The sequence below is a fragment of the Pelodiscus sinensis genome, chromosome 16 (genome assembly GCF_052426305.1).
Source record: "Pelodiscus sinensis isolate ZL-2025 chromosome 16, ASM5242630v1, whole genome shotgun sequence".
Classification (NCBI taxonomy): Eukaryota; Metazoa; Chordata; order Testudines; family Trionychidae; genus Pelodiscus; species Pelodiscus sinensis.
The window spans coordinates 25,140,066-25,161,282 of NC_143067.1; the positions used below are offsets into that span (position 1 = coordinate 25,140,066).

The window sequence follows — 21,217 nt, forward strand, 5'->3', positions numbered from 1 at the left end:
TTATTAGGGTGAGGAAGTTTAGCTAAGGACCAAAGAGGCTGCTCACCCTTATGATTATTCACTATGGCCACCAACTCTACAATAGGGTTAACCATGACCTAAGCCAGGGCTACTCAACATGTGACCCACGGGCCATTTTTTTGTGGCCCATGGTGCAGTTTGGAATGGTGTAGGACTCGACACGTGGGATCCTTTGACCATGGCCTCCATTGGGAACATGCTCAAGTCAATATAGTGGTCTTCTGTTATGAGTTTTAGTAGTTAAATTCCTGGACTGTCATTGCTCATTAAAAAGTACTGTCATATGGATGGAAATCGGGTAAATATTGCATTTTATTAATATCAACAGAACCAACTTAAATGGGGCCTATGTGTTGTGCATCTTGCCTTAATCTTTGTATTCATGCCCGTCAGCGTGAAGGAAGCTATTTGTGTATATTTAAGTTGTGGCCCTCGGCATGTACTATGAGTATCATTTTGGCCCCTGAGGTTTCCAAAGTTAAATAGCCCTGATCTAAGCAGTTGGCATGTCAGATATAGGAGGACCTTTGTGGATCATCAATTCTTGGTCTCTATAAGATAGCCTACATGTACGGTTGCGCCAATGTTGGCTGTATGGACAGTGTGTGTGTGTGTGTGTGTGTGTGTGTGTGTGTACACACACCTCTATAGGTTGGAGCATTTGTGCTTTTATTAATTGAATTAATAAAACTATTGCAAATTCAAAAGGTTTTTCTTCAGTGTCAGTAATGCTCCAATACACACCAGGGTTCCCACATTATTAGCAATTCTAATAATTCCTGATGAGCCAACCAAATCACAGAGAGATGATTGGATATTAGGGATGTTTAATATCGGTTAACTGAATAGCTGATTAACCTCATCAATTCTTATTGGTTACTCAACTATTCTATAGTCCCCTGTGTCAGAGGCCAGGCGGGAGCTGGTCTGAGGGGAGCCAGTTTAAAAAAACTGGCTCCCCTCATGGACTGGCTGCCTGTCGCTCTAACCTGCAGCCTCTGTATCAGAGACAGTAGTCCCCGCCAGGGAGGGGGTGAGGTCTAAGCTTCCAGACCCAGTGCGAGTTGAAACTGAGCTGGGCTGCCTGCATGCCTGGTTCCCAACACACTTTAAATGTCGAGCTACAGCAGGGATAGATCCTGGATGCGGTGCGAGCTGAGACTGTCAGGCTGCTGGCCAGCCTGCTAAAAAAGGTACTGGTGGGAGCGAGATACACGAGGCAGGAGCTCAGTCCTATCCCTCCTCCCCCGTGCAGCAGCAGGAGCCTTCCCTCTTTCCCAGAAGCAGGTTAGTCTGCAGTGAGAGGAGGCAGTGCTATGGTTGAGGCTCCTCAGCGACACCTCTGGTCTCTAGAGCCAGCCTGGACTACGTGGCTGCGGTAGCGGCACCTCCAGGGCTGGCCCAGGACCATAGCAGCGGTGTCTCCGGTGGACCATGTGGCCACAGCAGTTGCTGCAAGGGGGCACAAAGCCATGTAAGCACAGCCCCTCCATGTCCAGACTCCCACACTCTCTCCCCTCACTAATCCCCCTCACTCCCTTCTGAGACCCCGCACTCCCAGCTTGTTCCTGAACCCTCCCCCTTGGCCAGACGCTGCACCCACCCTTGCTCCTGCTCCCTCCAACTGGCCAGACATTCTACTCCCAGCCTGCTTTTGCACCCTCTCTCTCATCCAGACCTTGCAACCTCTCCCCCTTCTGCATCCCACCGCCCTCCCAGATCCTACACTCAATCCGTATCCCACTCACTGGCAGCTCTGTCTCGCAAACTGGACGTCTAATTTTTGTCCCTATCCCAGAGCCTAACGGAGTCCATAAAATCCACTAAATCCAAAACCTCAGGAAAGTAAATCTGGCTTATGGGAAACCCTGAATCTCAGTCCTCCCTGTCCCTTCCCCTCATCCAGTGAGGCTAGAGCATCAGAGGAGTGAGGTGAGGTGTCTCAGTTGGGGGGGTCACATCAATGAGGGTTGGGGTTTTTTGCTTCTCATTTGTATGCTCCCCAGCAGATTTTTCTATGGGTCAGTAGCCCCCAGACCCAAAAAAAGGTTCCCTGCCCCAAAGAAAACATTGAAACCTTTTGTGTTGGATATAAAGCACGAGAAAAAGTTAAAACGCTTAGTCTGTTTCATAATTTAAACTGTTCTCCCTAGCTGCAGCTGCTTCAGAAAATATGGTCACTGTACCCATTCTGCCCTTCCCCCTTTTCCCTCCATCACACAGATCTATAAGTAGAAGTGAAATCTTAGCACACCACTTCTGAAAGGTTGCCGACCCCAGTCTATAGCATTAAGACTGTAAGCTTTTGCTTATCTGTTAATCAAATACACTTTGCTTATCTATTAATCAACTACACTATTACACCCCTATTGGGTATTATTAAAGTATCAATGTGACTAATACACAACGCACAGCTCAGGGAACAACTCTCTGCAGGAGGAAAGGGTATTGCATCTGGTCAGGCTCAAGAAGTTACTTGTTAGGTCTACTTTGTTTTAAAACTGCAGCAGTGAGTCTCAGATTCAGGCTTGCACAAAGGCTCTAAAACAGCAATGCAGAGATTCATTTCCATGATCTTTAGAGCTTGAGCTGAAATATCTACATGGCTGTCTTCAGAACCACACTGAAAGCCCAAGTCTACAGATCTGGGCTTTGAGACTCACTGCCCAGGTTTTAAAACAGAACAGATATACATATCCTGAATCAACTTCGGAATGGGAAACTTCTGTGAACAATTTGTGGCTTTATATAATAGGTCTCCATAGGTTTTATTTCTTGGGAAACATTTCGCAAGTATAAATCACCAACAAGCATCATTTCACCTTCCTTAGTACCCGCTAGAAAGAGGAAAAAAAAAAACTTTAAAATAGACTTTCTGGCAAAAGGGATTATGTAGTTGTATTAGTTAAATTGCCTGAGCAAGACTGCGCTATTAACATTTTACTTTGATGTTTGGAACACTATATGGGTGGCGCTCTCATTAGCTACATGAACTATGTTGCAATTTGTGACTCAAAATATTACTCAATATTGCTATGAAGGAAAAGAAATCATATCCTTTGCTATAATAATATGGGTCAATCCTTTTGAAAATACAATTCACAGAAACAGAATTCTAATTGTGGTACCTTCTTTCCATATTTACTAGTTAAAAATCTTTAAAGCACCACTAATGCTTCAGCACCACTAATGCTTCATTTATTATATGTACTTAATAGTTAATGGTGGAGGATTTCGCTGTATATTGCACTGGAAATCTGAAACAGATTAATCAAACATTTATTTCTATATAAATCTAACCAGTAACTGAATTCATAGATTCATAGACTTTAAGGTCAGAAGGGACCATTATGATCATCTAGTCTGACCCCCTGCACAGTGTAGGCCACAGAATCTCAACCACCCCTCTTAGAATAATCCTCTCACCTATATCAAAGATATTGAAGCATTCAAATACTTTGAAGGACGCAAAATACAGAGAGTCCTTCAGCTGTAATCTGTGCCCAATGCTACAGAGGAAGGCGAATTAAAATGCTTTCTGGGGGAGGGGCCAATGCTAACAAGTAAATGAAAAGAACAATCAGTTTAATTAATCAGTGTGTTCTGTTGACAGAAGAAATAACACCTTATTTCACTTGGTAAAATAAGACTGAAGTGATACTGAAACAACCGCGTAAACTGAATCTCGCCCATTAATTTGATAAAATGATACTTCTACTTCAATAGAAAAACGTTTTGCATCTGATGTCTGAAATGCTGTGCACAGCACCTACAGATGTCATTGGTTCCACCAGTGTTGCGTGAGTGCTCAGCATGCCTGGAAATCAGGAGTTCTAGGCTATTTGAACGAGATATGTTGGATTTGTTTTTGTTAAAAATCTAACATACTGACTGCTGTACTATTTCCACAACATTCTTATGACAGATCTAGAATTATAAAAAGTATCATTTTATGTTTCAACTTTCTTTACAATGTAGCTTTTAAGAAGTAAAACTTTTATACTGTATCTTCACAGAATTCACAAAGAAATCGCATTAACAGGAGTGTTGTGAGCAAGACACAAGAAGTCATTCTTCTGCTCTACTCTGCACTGATTAGGCCTCAATTGGAGTACTGTGTCCAGTTCTGGGCACCACATTTCAAGAAAGATGTGGAGAAATTGGAGAAGGCCCAGAGAAGAGCAACAAGACTGATTACACTGTTCAGCAGCCAAAATGCTTCAGAAATAAATGTAGTCAAACTTTACTAATTCTGGGTTACTGAGAACGAAAATGATGCTTAAAATTGTTGATTGGCTCTAGTTTTCAAGACATGCTATTGGGTCAGTATATATGACTCTTGACTTGCAAATGGAGAAGGATAAGTGAGTTATAAAGGGAAGGGATCTCGATTTAAACCAGAAATGACTAAAAATACATCTTTGACTGGATCTATGAATAAATCTATGACTGGGTTTGCACAGTACTTGCTTTTTAGGCAAAACAATGAATGATGCAATCTGAAGCTGGTATTGCATCATACATGATATGAATTGCATCATGTTATTTCTAGAAGTCATAGATGTTTTGCTGCATAATGGCAATGTTTTGCCATCAATTCCAGTTGGTCATGCAGTCCATATGAAGGAAACCTATGACAACATGAAACAACTTTTGAGGTGCATAAACCATGACCAACATCAGTGGCAGCTTCGTGGCGATTTGAAGGTTGTTGCTCTCTTGTTTGCTCTGCAGACTGGATACACAAAGTACTGCTGTTTTTTCTGCGAATGGGATAGTCGTGCAAGAGATTCCCACTACATCAAGATAGATTGGCCACTCTGACAGTCATTGGAGCCTGGGAGGAAAAGTGTTCAGCATCCACCACTTACACATCAAGCTGGGTCTGATGAAGAACTTTGTCGAGGCCATGGACAAAACACAAGCAACTTTCAAGTACATCCGTGGAAAATTTCCAAGGTTAAGTGAAGCTAAGATAAAGGAAGGTGTCTTTGTTGGTCCTCAGATTTGTGAACTTCTTCGAGATGATGCATTTGACCATGCACTGCGTGGCAAGGAAAAGACAGCATGGAAAGCCTTCCAGTTAGTGGCAATAAATTTTCTCGGAAACAACAAGGCAGACAACTACAGGTTGTTGGTGGAAAACCTCCTCAAGGCATACAAAAGCCTTGATTGCAACATGTCACTAAAGATAAATTTTTTGCACTCATGTAGATTTTTTCCCACCGAACAGCGGAGCAGTGAGCGACGAACATGGCGAGTGACTTCACGAGGACATTGCAACAATGGAGAAACGCTATCAGGGCAAATGGAGCCCATCAATGCTTGCAGACTATTGCTGGACAGTAACAAGAGATGCTCCATTTAATGAATACAAGAGACAAGCCAAGAAGCGCCAAGTAGACACTGAATAGGACTAAACTATGTACATAATAGTTTTTTGCCTTTTGTTTCATAATAAATTTTATTTATATAACCCTTTGCTGATTTTTAAAGTGTTACATAAACAGGACAGGTGAAATATTATCATGTAAAGCAACCATAAACAGATGAAAAGACCTAGGTTTACAATTTATGATTAAAACTCTACTATCTACACAATATACAGACGTAAAATGTAAAAACTTAAATATCTTGGAAACAGTAGCCAATCAGTTGTTTTAATTATCATATTTGAATTCAGCACATCAAAATACATAATAAATAGCACATTTTATCTCTGAAGCAGACGACTTCTAAAAAAATTGTAGACCAGTGTTAAAGGTCTAGAGAACATGACCTATGAGGGAAGACTGAAAGAACAGGGCTTGTTTAGTTTGGAAAGGAGAAGACCGAGAGGGAACATGATAGTGGTTTTCAGGTTATCTAAAAGGGAATCACAAGGAGAAGGGAGAAAAATTGTTCCGCTTAGCCTCTGAGGATAGGACAAGAAGCAATGGGCTTAAACTGTAGCAAGGGAGGTTTAGGTTGGACATTAGGAAAAACTTTCTTTCAGGGTGGTTAAACACTGGAATAAGTTGCCCAGGGAGGTTGTGGAATCTCCATCTCAGGAGATACTTAACAGCAAGTTAGCTAGACATCTATTAGGGATGGTCTAGATGGTACTGGATCCTGCCATGAGGGCAGGGGACTGGACTCAATGACCTCGCAAGGTCCCTTCCAGTTCTAGTGTTCTGTGATTCTATACCAGCGGTGGAGAACTTAAGGCCCAGAGACTGGATTAGGGATGTTATGTCGGTTAATTGAATAGTTGATTAACTTTATGAATTCTCATTGGTTACTCAACTATTCTATAGTGCCGGGAGAGGGCATGGCAACCAGTGCATTCTAGCTCCACTCCCAAGGAGCCACTTGCCGCTGCCTCTGTATCAGAAGCAACAGCACGGGGTGCCAGATAGGCTCTGGTCCTTGTGGGGAGCCAGTTTAAAACCCAGCTCCATTCGCAGACTGACTACAGAGGCAGCAGCCACAGGGTAGCTGCAGCCCCTGTCTGGTGAGGGAGAAATGAGGGGGTTGAGTTCCCGGACCTGACGCAAGCTGAAACCGAGATAGGACCCAGGCGGGCAGGCAGCCTAATACACTTTAAATGCAGAGCTGCAGCAGGGGTAGGTCCCGACCTGGCAGAAGCCAGGGCTGTGCTGGGCTTCTGGCTAGCCTGCTAAAAAAAAATTTACTGGCAAGGCGAGGGGGGGAGATGCGCATATAGCATTAATCTATAAGCTTTCGCTTATTGGTTAATCGGTTAATTGATTACACTATTACATCCCTAGGCTGGATCCATCCACAGAGGCTCCCCCACAGCATTGGGGAGCACGTGCTGGAGCTCCAGCCCCCCTGCTGTCCCACTGTGGGGCTGGAGCACACAAAATCTACTAGCCTGGTCCCCACCGGGCTCTTCTGTGTGTAGGGAATGTGGGGAGTGTCTTTCTCCTTCTCAGTCGAGGGCCACGTAGGTGAGGGTTTGGTTTTTCTGTGTGCAGCCCCCAAATGACTTTTCTGTAGGTCAGTGGCCTCTGACCCAAAAAGATTCCCCATCCCTGCCGTATACCAGAAAGTATGATAAAAGCTAACAGTGCACATCAGCTGTGAACTGAAGACCAGCTCTTACAAAAACATACCTGGAAGGTAGTGTAGAGAATGCTGAAGCAAGGACTTTTTTGGGGGACAGCTAAGGTGATGTGTTGTACTGGCATACACTAGTTTAGAGCTTAAAACAAATAAAACAAGACATATTACATTATATAGAAATAGAGGGCTCTTTGCAAGGTTTCTTATATAAAGGGTGTTCCAAAAAGCTACTTACTTTTCAGTCACTAGATCTTTTAAAAAAAACCTAAGCTAGCCATGATTTAAACAACTGCATTAGTCAGAGACACAAACCTCTGACTACTGAATAAATGAACTCCCATCATCAGTCTTCTCTATACACTATGAAAGCAGTTATTGTCACCTCAGAACAGAAGTGCTCACTGCAGTGCTACACTACAATCCAATAAAGCTATTTTTAAATTCTTTTTTCTATAGGTGGACAGAGTTTAGACTGGGGATGTTAAATTGCTCAACTAATCAACTAGCCAATGGAATTTCAATTGACTAGTCAATTATAGTCTAAAAGCAGGGGAAACTGTAGAACCGCAGCACGGTTAGCTCCTGGCCCTGGGAGCTAACCCCTCTGCAGATCTGCCATTTAAATGTCTTGTGGGAAGGGCCCCTCTTCCCCAAGCCACCACTGGGTAGGTCTCCTCCTTTTAGCCCCTGAGTTTGGGGTTTTGCCACAGGTCTTAATGGTAGGGAGCCCAGCCAGGTGCCCTCAGGTTCCCTCCCTAGCTGCGTTTACCTAGTGCTTGGCCAAAACTGTTCTCTCCGATTTCTTCCTCTGTCTCTCCACCACCTTCCTTTCGTCCTCTCGCTCTCCTTCCCCAGCCTCCAACTGCTGAGGCTTTTAAAGGCCCCCAGACAGACAGCAGAGGAGTCCGCTGGCCCCAATTTGCCTGAGCCAGCTCCCTCACAGCTAAATCTAATTGGGCAGCAGTTCTCTGCTTCTCTAACAGGGGTTTTTCCCTTTGGGGCTGCTTTTTCCCCCCTCTGCGCTTGGGCTCAGTGGGTGCCATTCCCCTGCCCCACTGCAACTTAGGAGGAGAGGCAGCAGGGTGCAGAAGCTGCTCTCCCCCTTCCCCCCCTCTCCCCTGCTCCTGCACCAGCTGGAGCCCTCCCCACCCACCCAGCCGTCCTCCTGCCTGCTTGCTGAGGCCTGCTCCCCTGGACACTGTTCCAGCCGCTGCTGCTGCTGCTGCTGCTTCTCACCACCACCACCACCACCAGCTGCTGCTGCCTGAGGGGAGAGGAGGGGCCTGCCGACTGCCCTCCCTCTCCCCTCCTCCACCGCTCCGGAAAAGGAGGACCCCACCAGCACCCACCATACAGAGGCCTGCCCCACCTGGCTGCTGCCCGCCTGCTGTTGCTGCTGCTGACCACCTGCACCCCACCGAGGGAGACGAGGACCGCCTATTGGACTGTGGAGGGGGTTTGTTTGCAAGAACTGAGCTTTTTACCTGCTCCTGGGGTGGTGGTGGGACAGAGACACCAAGAGGGGGGCTGGGGGAGAGGCGTAGAGCCCTCCCCCTAGTCCAGCTGCCCCCCCATACCACCCCCCTACAACCCTCTCCACCAACCCCTGCACCACCAAGGAAACGCCCCTCGGTGGGGTTGGCTGTTCCCCCTGTTTGTGCCACCTGGGACTGTCTTGCTGCGGCAGTGGGCGAGGACTGAGCCTCCCACAAACGCTCGTGGGCGAGCTCCCCCCCCCCCTTGGACTTGGCCCCGGCCCCCTTCCCTCAGCAGTGTTTGGTTGGGGGACCCCCCCCTTACCTTTGGTTTCCTTGTCCTGTTCCCCACTCTGTTAGCCAGTTCTGTTCCCTCCTCCCTTCCTCAGCTTGCTGACCAGCCCCGCTCAGCTTCAGTTTGTTTTCACCTGCCCCGCCCACATTCAGCTAGTGTGCTGTTTCCCAGTCCTTACTTGCCCTATCCTGCCCTACTAACCTAATGCCCCTCCCCCCTCAGCCCCCCAGAAGTCCTGTAGCCCCACCCAGAGTTCTGCCCCCCGCCCGAGCGCTTGTGCCCCCCCTTTTTTAGTTACCCTCCCTTCACATCACCCCTGCCCCTCGACAGCCCCATAGTCCTTCTTGTACCCCAGTGCAGCCGGCCCCCACCCTGCACCCACTATCTTGTTCATTGCCCGCCCTTCCAGCACCCTCCTCCTCTGCTTCCAGCCTTGCAGGGAGGAGAGGTCGCTGACCTTTTAGGTTCCTAGTCTATTACCCCTGGTAGAACCCTCCCTCCCTGAAATCAGTTAGTGGGAGGGAGTGGTTGGTTCCTCTCCCCCTTTTTCCCTCTCCCCCCCCAATTGTGTACCCCCCTTTTCCTCGCGTGTCCCTCACCTGCAATAGCGCCCTCCTCCTCTGCCCTAGTCTTAGCAGGGAGGAGTGGCTGCTAACCCTTCCCTCTTACGGTTGCCCCTTCCTTGAACCCAGTGCCCTCCCCTCTTCCACCCCCCCTCCTTCCATTGATGCCCTCCGCCCCTGCCTGCTGTTTGGTGGGGAGGAGTGGTTAACCCCTGCCTCCCCCCGCCCACAGTTTGCCACTTGTACCTCCCTCCACCCACTCCCCAGGATGGAGGAGACCCCCCGTCCCTGATGGTCCCTCGGTCCCATCAGTGCCACCGGCCCAAGCAACTGCTGCGGCCGACCTCCCAACCCCCAACCCGAGCTCTGCTGCTGCCACGGCCACTGCCCCCCCTGACACGGGTGGATCCTCTGCCTCGGCCGGCAAGAAAAGCCGGGGAGGGAAGAAAGGCAAGGGCCCAGCCTGGAAAGCCGACCCCTCCGTGGCCAAAGCCGCTCCGCCCACTGCAGCCCCGACACCCGCTGCAGCCCCTCCCCTCCCTGCTGTTTCCCCCACCGGCTCTGGGGGCGATCCACCTACGGCCCCCAGAGCGTACGCCCAGGTGGCCGCTGCCGCCCCCCCACGTGCCGGGTCATCCGCCCCGACTGCCGCCTCCAGCTCCATCCCTGGTGGCCGGGGCCCCTTTCCCGCCATGACCAGGAGGCACGGCATCCGCTGCCTCCTGGTCGCCGCCTCGCCCCACATGGAAACCTATGTGCGGGCGTTGGCGAGAGTGGTGGCGGCAGCCTCTAAGATGTACGGCAAGGCGGTGTTCTTCCTTGCCTCGGAGGCCACCATCCAGGAGGCGGTGGAGAGGGGCCTGGCGGTGGGGGGCGTGCACGTGCCCCTCGAACCGTTGGAGGACCTGGGCGTACAGGTGATCCTCACCTCCGTCCCGCCCTTCCTCCCTAATGCCGCCCTGCTGCCCTCTCTCTCCACTCTGGGGAAGCCCATCTCGCCCATCAGCCCTCTCCCGCTGGGCTGTAAGGACCCCGCCCTCCGCCACGTCCTATCCTTCCACCGGCAGGTACAGCTGCAGCTGCCGCCGGCGGCGCGTGGCGGGGAGGTGCTCGAGGGGTCCTTTTCAGTGCCCTACCAGGGGGCCCTCTACCGAGTCCACTACTCCTCGGGGGAGACCCGGTGCTTCCTCTGCCGGGCGATGGGGCACGTCCGGAGGGACTGTCCCTTGGCCCGGTCGGGGGAGGCGTCCGGGCCCCCCGGGGCCTGTGAGGGCGCCGGCCCCACCACTGCCAGCACCCCTGGTAGTCTGGCCTCCGCGGCCGCCCTCCTCCAACCGACGGCCCTGCTCGGGAGCCGGAGGCGTCCTCTCCAGCGTGCCTGAGTGGGCAGGCGGGCCCCGCCTCTACTCGATCTGTTTCTGCGGGGCCCGAGGAGGAGAGGGTGGCGCGGCTGCTGCCAAGCAAGGGAGAGGGCCCCCCCCCCCCGGGTGGAGGTATCCCCCTCCTTCCTTCCTTTGCCACAACGCCCTCCCCGAAAATCAAATGCGCCCCCCCGCCTTGCCCTTGCTCACCAGCCCTCCACTTCCACCTCGGAGGGCTGGACGCCCGTTCAGGGGAAGCGCAAAGCCCGCCGTTCGCGGGCTTCCTCTCCCCCCTCCGATGGGGAGGGCGGGAAGGCCCCCCAAAAGATCCTGAGAGGGGCCAGCGCTGTCGAGATCACCCCTGGCGAGCGTCAGCAGGAGGCGCCGGCCGAGGAAGCCGTGGCAGCGAGGGGGGACAACGATGTCCCCCCGAGGAGCCTATCCATGAGGAGGCCTCTGGTGGAGCCCCCCTGGCCCAGGCTCCAATTGACCCCCCCTTCCGTCCCTGCTGAGGTAATTGGTGCCTTGGCAGCTGGAGGGGAAGGCTCCGGGGCCGAGGGGATGGAGCTTAGCTCCATCTTTGAGGAGATCGAGGCCCTGAGTCTGACCCCGCTCACCCAGGAGGAGGACGACCCTATGCTAGCGGGCCTCGGTCTGGGCGGCGACTCCATGGCGCCGCCCCCTCTTCTCCCTAACCCCATGTCCCAGGTGGCCGACCCCGTCCTCACGCTCGGGGTGCCCCTGATACTGCCCACTGGCCCGGCCGACTCGAGCACTGGAACGGATGGCGCCGAGCCCTCCAGGGCAACGGATGGCGCCGAGCGGCCGTGTCCAGGGGCTGAGGGTGCCCCCCCTCCAGTAACCGGGGCGGGGCGGTCATCCTCCCTTCCCATTGGGGGCCCACCACAAGATACCATTCTGACCGACGCCGAGGCACTAATACTAGTTTTTCCATCTGAGCCCGGCATCAGCGCAGGCCCCCCCATTCCTGTTCCTGACCCCCAGGTCCCCATTCGGGAAGCGCCGCAGCCTGGTGGGACTGCCACGGGGGACCCCTTCCCAGACCCTGCCTGGGATTCTGATGCCCTCCCATGTCCCGATCCTCTCCCCACCCCCGCTTCCACCCTTTACGAACCCATCTCCAGTTCCGAACCCTCCCCTGTTCCCGATCCCTCTCCTACCCCCATGTCTGCCCCATTCCCCAACCCTGACCCATCGTCCAGCCTAGAGCCCACCCTTTTCCCCACTCCTACCGTGAAAAACACCCTTCCGTTGCCGTCCCCCCGTCCTTCTCCCATCCCGGTCCCAGTCGTGTCACCCAACTCATCCCTACCACCTCCCCAAATGTCCGCTAGTGCCACCTCCGCAAGGGCCGTCTCATTCCCGCTAACTATGGGCGGCCCTTGGGGGGTTGTTTTTGTATCCCCAGTCCCCAATCTGTTAGGGGCTGCCTTGTTCCCTCCGCCGCCTCCTCCCTTGCCGGGGGCGGGGGCGGGCAGCTCGGTGCCAGCCGTGTCGGCGCCGCGACGGGGATCGGACCACTGTTTGCCCGCCCCCGTGGCCCGTGAGCTCCACCTGGGGGCCCGGACGGAGGAGAACCCTGGTTCCCCCTCGGCGCTGAGGAGCGAGCTGCGCCAATTCCTCGCGGACAACCGTGGGGCAAAAGGAAAGGTGCAGCTCGCCCTCCAGCGCTGGGGGGACTTTCACTCCATCCTCCAGGCCACTAGAGCCCTGTTGCAGCAGGGGAGTGGGGCCAATAGGCAGGACGACGTGGCCTTCCACCAGACCCGCAGGTTTCGAGACGCTCTCCTGACCTTCGGGTCGGGGAGCGGTCTGCTGCGGGGCCCGCGGGGGGCTGCCGATTCACCTGCCCGCGAGGATCCACCCCAGCCCTCATTATGACTTACGCCACCATCGCGACACTGAATGCCCGGGGCTGTAGGGCGGGTCTCCGCAGGAGCCGGGTGCTCTCCTTCCTCCGGGAGGGAGGGTACTCGGTGGTTTTCCTGCAGGAGACCCACACGACTCCAGCCGTCGAGGCTGGCTGGCGGCTGGAGTGGGGGGATGGGGTGTATTTTAGCCACCTCAGCGCTCGCTCGGCCGGGGTGGTCACCCTGTTCTCCCCTGCCCTACGGTCCGAGGTGCTGGGGACTGCCGAGGTTGTCCTGGGCCGCCTGCTGCACGTCCGGGCCCGCGTGGAGGGGCAGACGTTGAACCTGGTCAACGTCTATGCCCCGAACGCGGGCCCGGACCAGGTCACCTTTTATCGGCAGGCGGCCACCTTCCTCGGTACTTTGGATCCTCGCGAGTGCCTGGTCCTGGGCGGGGACTTTAACACCACCCTCGATGACCGGGACTGTGTAGGACTCGCGAACTGCCAGGCCGCGGCAGACGTCCTCAGGGAGATCGTGGAACATCACTCCCTGGTGGACGTCTGGTGGGACCACCACCTGGACGACAGTACCACCTTCACTTACGTCCGGGTGGGGAACGAGCGGTTGAGCCACTCCCAGTTGGATCGCATCTACCTTTCGCAATTCCATCTGGCACGAGCCCACTCCTCCAGCGTCCAGCCGGCCCCGTTCACGGACCACCATTTGGTGGCCGTGAAAGCCTCTCTGACATCAGAGAGGCTGGGGCCGGCCTACTGGCACTTCAACAATAGCCTGCTGGAGGATGTGGGCTTCGTGGCGTCCTTCCAGGAGTTCTGGCAGGCCTGGCGGGGGCAACGGCCCGCCTTTCCCTCGGCGCGGCGATGGTGGGACATGGGGAAGGTGCGCACCCGGCTCTTCTGCCGTGACTACTCCCGGGGCGCCAGCCGGTGGAGGGATGCGGCGATAGAGCAGTTGGAACGGGAGGTTTTGAAGATGCAGGGGCGCCTGGCGTCCACCCCCGAGGATCCACTCCTCCGCGAGGCGTACCGGGAGAAGCGGGAAGAGCTCCGGGCCCTGGAAGATCACAGGGCCCGGGGCGCTTTTGTTCGATCTCGCATCCACCTCCTTTGGGAGATGGATCGCAGCTCCCGTTTCTTCTGTGCCCTGGAGAAAAGGAGGGGGGCTAAAAAGCACGTCACCTGCCTCTTGGCAGAGGACAGCACCCCCCTCACGGATCCGGCGGAGATGCGCGGAAGGGCCAGGGCCTTCTACGCCAGTTTGTTCTCCCCAGATCCGACCGAAGCCGACGCCTGCAGGGCGCTCTGGACCGAGCTCCCGACGGTCAGTGCGGGCGACCGAGACCGGCTGGAGCTGCCTCTCACTCTGGCCGAGTTCTCGGAAGCCCTCCGTCTCATGCTCAATAATAAAACCCCGGGCATGGACGGACTGACCGTGGAGTTCTACCACGTGTTCTGGGACGTCCTCGGCCCAGACCTCGTCACCGTCTGGGCCGAGTCCTTGGAGAGCGGGGTCCTCCCTCTGTCGTGCAGGCGAGCGGTGCTCGCCTTACTGCCGAAGAAGGGGGACCTCCACGACCTACGGAATTGGCGTCCCGTCTCGCTCCTCAGCACGGACTACAAGATCGTAGCAAAAGCCATCTCGCTGCGACTGCAGTCCGTGCTGGTGGACGTGATCCATCCCGACCAGACCTACACCGTCCCGGGCCGTAGTATATTTGATAACTTGTATTTGGTCCGAGATCTCTTAGAGCTCGGGCGTAGGGACGGCTTGTCGTTCGCCCTCCTGTCCCTGGACCAGGAGAAGGCGTCGACAGGATGGACCACGGGTATCTCCTGGGCACCCTGCAGGCCTTTGGCTTCGGGCCCCGGTTTGTGGGTTTTCTCCGGGTGCTGTACGCCCTCGCGGAGTGTCTGGTCAGGCTCAACTGGACCCTGACCGAGCCGGTCAGCTTCGGGTGGGGGGTGCGTCAGGGGTGTCCACTGTCGGGCCAGCTGTACGCTCTGGCGATCGAGCCCTTTCTCTGTCTCCTCCGTAGGAGGTTGACGGGGTTGGTGCTTCGGGAGCCGGAGCTGCGGTTGGTCCTGTTGGCGTACGCCAATGACGTGCTCCTCGTGGTCCAGGACCCGGGTGACCTGGCGCAGGTGGAGGCCTGCCAAGCCGTCTACTCGGCAGCCTCCTCCACCTGGGTCAAGAGCTCTGGCCTGGTGGTCGGGGACGGGTGGCGGGCCCGCTCCCTCCCACCCGCGCTTCAGGCCATCAGGTGGAGCGCGGGTCTGCTGCTCTATCTGGGCGTCTATTTATCCGCCACGCATCCCTCTCCGCCGGAAAATTGGCAAGGTTTGGAGGCCAGGGTGAGTGAGCGGCTGCGGAGATGGGCAGGACTGCTCCGGTGTCTCTCCCTTCATGGGAGGGCACTGGTGCTAAATCAGCTGGTCCTGTCCATGCTCTGGCACCGGCTCAACACCCTGCGCCCGCACCCGGAGGTCCTGGCCAAGCTCCAGAGGGCAGCTTTGGGGTTCCTTTGGCCGGGACTGCACTGGGTCTCTGCAGGGGTCTTGTGTCTCCCCCTGGAGGAGGGGGGCCAGGGTCTGGTCTGCGTGCGCAGCCAGGTCCGGACCTTCCGCCTCCAGGCCCTGCAGAGACTCCTCTTTAGTGCAGGTAGTCCGGCATGGAGCATTTTGGGGCACGCCTTCCTCCGCCGCCTCCGAGGGCTCAGATATGACCGGCAGCTCTTTTTTATCCACCCGAGGGGCCTTCCGCGAGACCTCTCAGAACTGCCGGAATTCTACCAGGACCTCCTCCAGACCTGGAAGCTGTTTCTGGCGACCAGGTCCGTTGTGGCCTCCGAGGGAGCAGACCTCCTCGCGGAGCCCCTGCTCCACAATCCAGCCTTGCGCGTGCAGGTGGCGGAGTCTCCCTCGGTGCACCGGAGGCTGATCCTGGCAGAAACCACCATGTTCGGGGACCTCCTGGACTATGACAGGGGGGACTGGGTGGATCCCCGAGCGCTCACTCAACACATGGGGCTCTCCACCCCTCGAATCCCCCTGCGCCTACTCCAGGAGGTGAAGGCGGCTTTGTCGCAGCCCGCTCGCGATCTCCTACAGAGAGCCCTGCGAGAGGGAACACCCCGCCCCTCCCTTCCTGCAAAGCCTCTGTCCCTCATTATCGGGCCCCTGTCCCGCGGGCCCCCCCGGCCTCCCCACCCTTGGACCCCCAGCCGGCTGCAAAATCTGCAGCCGGTCTGTTTCCGGACCACCCCCAGGGAACAGCTGTACACGCTTGTGCTCCATGCTTTGCATTTCCCCACCCTCGTGTCCCGCCCCGATACAAAGTGGCGGGACTATCTCAGACCTATAGAGGGCGGGGAACCCCGATGGGCCAGTGTTTATTCCACCTTAATTCCGCAGCCCGTCGGGGACATCAGTTGGCGGCTCCTTCATGGGGCCGTGAGCACGGGCGTGTACTTGGCGCGGTTCACCCCAATCCCAGACACCTGCCCCTTTTGCGGTGTGAGGGAGAACCTGGCGCATGCCTACCTCGAATGCGCCAGGTTGCAGCCCCTATTCCGGCTCCTCCAGAACCTCTTATTGAGGTTCTGGCTGCACTTTTCCCCTCACCTTTGTATTTACGCACACCTAATCCGTGGCCCCACAAAGTCACGAGACGTCCTCGTCAACCTCCTCCTGGCCTTAGCGAAAGCTGCCATCTATAATAGCAGGAGGAGGAAGTTAGACGAGGGGGTTCTCTGCGACTGTGGGGCCTATTTCCGCTCTTCCCTCGTGTCACGAATCCGGGCAGAGTTCCTCTGGGCGGCGTCCACTGGCTCCATCGACAGCTTTGAGGAGCAGTGGGCGCTGTCCGGGGTTCTCTGCTCGGTGTCCCCATCCAGCTCCCTTATTTTAAACCTGTGACCCGCACTCCTTGACCCTGTTGTCATTTTTTGTCCCCCGGATTCAGTTGAACATGGCTTCAGTGTCCCTCCCATAAGGTTGGGGAGGGACTTTTAGAATGTGGGCGGGCTTTGCCCGCCCACCTTCCCATGATTTCAAATAGGCCTTCTCTGCAGCAGCTCCTTGGCCTGACCCTGTCACAGTATTAAGAGTCTGCAGGCTCTTCATACATGTAAAAGGCTGAAGCACAGTGTGGGGGACCAGGCATAAGCCCAGACAACTGATTCCCAGCTTACGCCTGGTCCCTTCTGCTTTTTAAATGTGGTAAAGGCCTGCTAGCTCTTAATACATTTAAAAAACAAAGGCCCAGTTCCTGTAATTTGTCCTTCGTTGTTTTGAACCAAGGGCACAATATTAAGCTCTGCAGTAAGAATTTGCACTCAGAACAATCAACTATCCCAGCTGAGTGCACCAGCTAAGCATGCTATCACATGCTTCTATTTGTACCTGTTGCCACCATAAGTATCTTCTACATAAAACCTGCCCATTGGAGTTTAACATATCAGAAAGAAAAGCAGCAAAGAGACAGCTGTATCCCAGAGACTTAATCTGTAGTGACTTGTAATGCCTAGATTTCAAGAAGTTGGCTCTCTTGCCTTCCCTTCACTTTGCCTGCAAAGTTCAGCAAGACAAGACAAACTAACATTGCACAATGCCTAACAAAAAAGATTTCAACAGACTCACCAGAAGAAAATGAAAAGGGAATTTCAAAGGCTAGAAGGTAAAATAAATAGCTTGAATGAGGGGATGGGACCCAGATGTAACCCATTTTGGCAAAAAAAGATCCAGCTGGATGTTTATATAATGCTGAACCAAGTTGAACATGATTTTGTGCAGATCTTTATGAAATCCTAAAAGCAGGTACAAAAATATAAAACTCTCCATTACTTAACCCCAGGACCATGTACTGTAAGACAGCACATCTAAACAGATCAAATAACCTATAGTCTGAAATGGTTAGAGATGAGAAATTTCTCACCAATATACATTGCCCAGGGTTGTAAAAAACTCACCATGATCTTTAACAAGGCATATCAAAGAGAAATTAGAGAACATTAATTGATGGGTTTTTATTAGAGGACTGTCCTGACTGGTACATAATCATCCTTCCTCCTCTTTCACTTTTCTACTGGAAGCCCCCATTCTACAAAGACCAATTATAGTAATAACCAAATATAACATTGCTGCGCCAAAATGCTGCGTAAAAGCAGAGGTAAACAATTTGGTTTCATGCTTAGCTTGTTTTTTCCCTGTAATAAAGTACTGTATATCATGATGGTACTATGTAAAAGGTACTAATAGTGGAAAAGCTGGAGCTGTTCCCTTCTAGTATGATGGGCAGGCACAACAGTGTTTGCTGATGACCAGATATTTTTTGTTAAGAGCCTGGTCCTCCTACTGAAGTCAGTGGGAGCAAGAATGGGCCTTAGGCCTGCATTCCAGAATAACTTATGACAAACAAACGTGTCAATATTTCTGGCCAGCTCACGGTGTAGACACATACACGTGCTTTAATGAATTCACCAAGACCATCTAATTTAAATAATTTGCTGATCCTGAAGTATGCTAATTGATGTACAGCAAATCAGAAGAGACATTAAATTGTATTCATAGAATCATAGAATCACAGGACTGGACGGGACCTCGAGAGGTCATCGAGTCCAGCCCCCCGCCCTCAAGGCAGGACCAAGCTCCGTCTACACCATCCCTGACAGATGTCTATCTAACCTGTTCTTAAATATCTCCAGAGAGGGAGATTCCACCACCTCCCTTGATCAAGCCATTTTAGTAACTTCATGAGCAGCAATGGATACATAAAGTGCTAGTGACTGCTAGAGGAACTCATGATTTTATGAGAAAATTTTGAGCTGAGTTGCACTGATTTAATTCAACACATTTCCTTGCAGTTATTATAGATTCAGACTGTGTACAACTGAGATCAAGATCTGGCTCAGAGCCATTCAGGATCAAGCATGGTTAACCAGTCTCATCACTACTACTATTAGTTCACAAATCAACTCTAACATTCTTTAGGAGTAAGTCTAAAGCTTTGCAACAAATAATCATCACATTTAAGACACTAACAATTCAAGAGTTAACACTGAAGTTCTAAACTATTTTTCTGGAGTTTATTATATGGCCCTATCTGCTTGCTGAAAGGTGGACCACAGAATCTGAAACTAGATAGAGAAATGACCTATTAGATGATTTAGTCCATGCCCCCTCCGAATGTAGGATTGTTTCTTTATGTTGTGTGCTCTGCTGCTTTGGCCAGTCCATTGTTAGATGTCTCAAGTCATAAGTACTTGAGATCCAAGAGTCAGATTTCAAATTTATCATAATTGTTTTATAAGTCTCAGAGACATAGCTGTGTTAGTCTATCTGCAAAAACAACAAGAAGTCCTGTGGCACCTTTAAGATTGACATTTACTTGGGCATAAGCTTTGTAATACTAAAGTTTTAGATCCAACCGTCAGAAAAGTTGGTCTTTGACTGATAACTGTATATTAAAAACATTTTCATGCACTTTCAGCGTGTGTGTGTATGTCACTTCACACATAGAAGAAGGTACTTTGTAAATATATTTTATTTAATGCCATATAATTCAACTGAAATATCAGAATATTTACATGAAACTGTCTTGGAGAGCATAATTCTTAGAGTTTGAGCATGCGTTCCAATATGTGGCTTGCAGTTGTGGGTTTGGCAAATCCAAGTTGCTGTGCTAATGCACCCATGCACTTTAGGCTATTTTGCCCAAAAAATACACACTGACGCATGCTGTGTAACTGCAAGCAGAAGCAAGTCTTTACTAGCTAAATCAGGGATTCTAAACTTCACCAATTCTACTGATATTGCCAGCCTCCACACTACCATTGAGAGTGTAATAACAGGGCATTATAATCTCTGTTGAAGAACGATAAGATTTTTGTGGATACTCTATCTAATCCACTATATACCAAAGGTGAAATAAAAGTGAGACAATTCAGTCAAGGATGTCTCTGCAACATTGCCTCACATCAGAAGGCGTAGTTATTAAACAGTGTGTGACATATCATGGATGTGCTGAAAAATCCAGGCCTTTTATAGCTTTTAATACTGTTTACAATAACTTTTTGTTGTCAATTTTCTTGTTGGAAGTCAAACATAAACCTTTTCACCCCACACCCCTAAAACTATTTTTTTTTGTTAACTGGTCACAGCTGTCTTGATACTGAAAAATGTTAGTCTATTCTCTTCTCTCCTAAAGTCTGGAAAAAAGTCATTTGGAAAGAGCACCAAATTCCTTTTTATTTTAATGGGAATTATGACAAAATCCTGTGAAGCTTAAATCTGCATGTTTTGTTGGTCTGATAGAACTTTATAGACTATTTGTTGTATTTTAAGTTAAAAAAAATAGGTTGAGACACATGATTCAAAGAACCAGTGAAATGAGCAGGCAGCTCATTTGTTCTAAGTTGTTTAAAGATCTGGGTTTTTTTTAGATTTTATGCAATACATATAAAACAATAGTGCTGCTAAAAATGCTCCATTGCTTGTGTTACTTGAAAGAAGACCAAACAAAGTAATAAACAGTATACCATCAAGAACAATGCTGCAGCAGCAGGGAGATTGTTTAGGTGACCTAACAGGTCATATTTCTATTTTATTTTTTCACTAAAAAAAATAATTTGAAGTAGTTAAGAGACTATTTATGTTGTAGCACTGTTTCCTCTGCACCTACCCCTTTTAAACAGATGCACAGCTAACATGACAGATAAAGCACACCACTTCAGTACTTACTTTTACTAAAGTGGCTATTTGTACACCAATAATTTAAACTGGGGAGAAATCTCTTTTTTATTGGAAAACAGAAAACAATGTCATCAGGAGATAATCCCCAACAAATAAGTTATTTTCTACTTACTGAAACAAAAGGTTAAGTCCCAGACAAAGAACATAGTTCAGACATTACTTTATAAAACACAAACCTAGGTGAGTTAAATAAAACACAAGACCCCACTTTGATCGGCCGACTGCTTTGAGTGAAGCTGCATCTCCACTGAAGGGATACATGTTATCAAGAAGAGATTTGAGTGTCTTGTACTGGCTTTTGGGCTAATTATGGCTTTGTACGGAGTGGAAAGCTGAAATTTATGGACACTGAAAAATGTTTAGTTTCTGAGATTTTTATATGCACATATTTTAAAAGCCACAAGTTCTCAGGGACGACCTCTGGGCAGGACAGGGAAAGGGGATTTTAGGGTCCAGCCGGACCACTCCCGCATCCCTTTCGAACTGTGCTTCCGATGGGCAGTTTTAAAAGACCCTGCGGTTCCTGAGCAGCTAAGTGCTGAGGTGAGGCACCAATCTGCGCGAGTGCGCGGCCTGAGCCGGGGACAAGGGCTGCTTTCTCCCCACGCCCCAGCGCATGGCCCCCGCCTGCTCGAACGCCCCAGTGGGCCAGGGCCGGGCAGCTGACTTCGGGAAAGTTGCAATAAAGGCGCAAGGGGCGAGGCTCGCCCAGGGGATGCGCCCGGCGAGGGGAAGGGGCCCTGGGCAGAGCGGGGGGAGGGCGGCTGGGGGCGGGGGGAGACGGGACCGTA

The 21,217-nt window shown here is 51.7% G+C and overlaps 1 protein-coding gene across 2 annotated transcripts in view; it reads right to left on the reverse strand.

Moving 5' to 3' along the window:
- Positions 1 to 21,217, reverse strand: part of UBTD2 (ubiquitin domain containing 2) — a 144,220-nt gene that overhangs the window by 122,567 nt on the left and 436 nt on the right. The window lies entirely within an intron of this gene.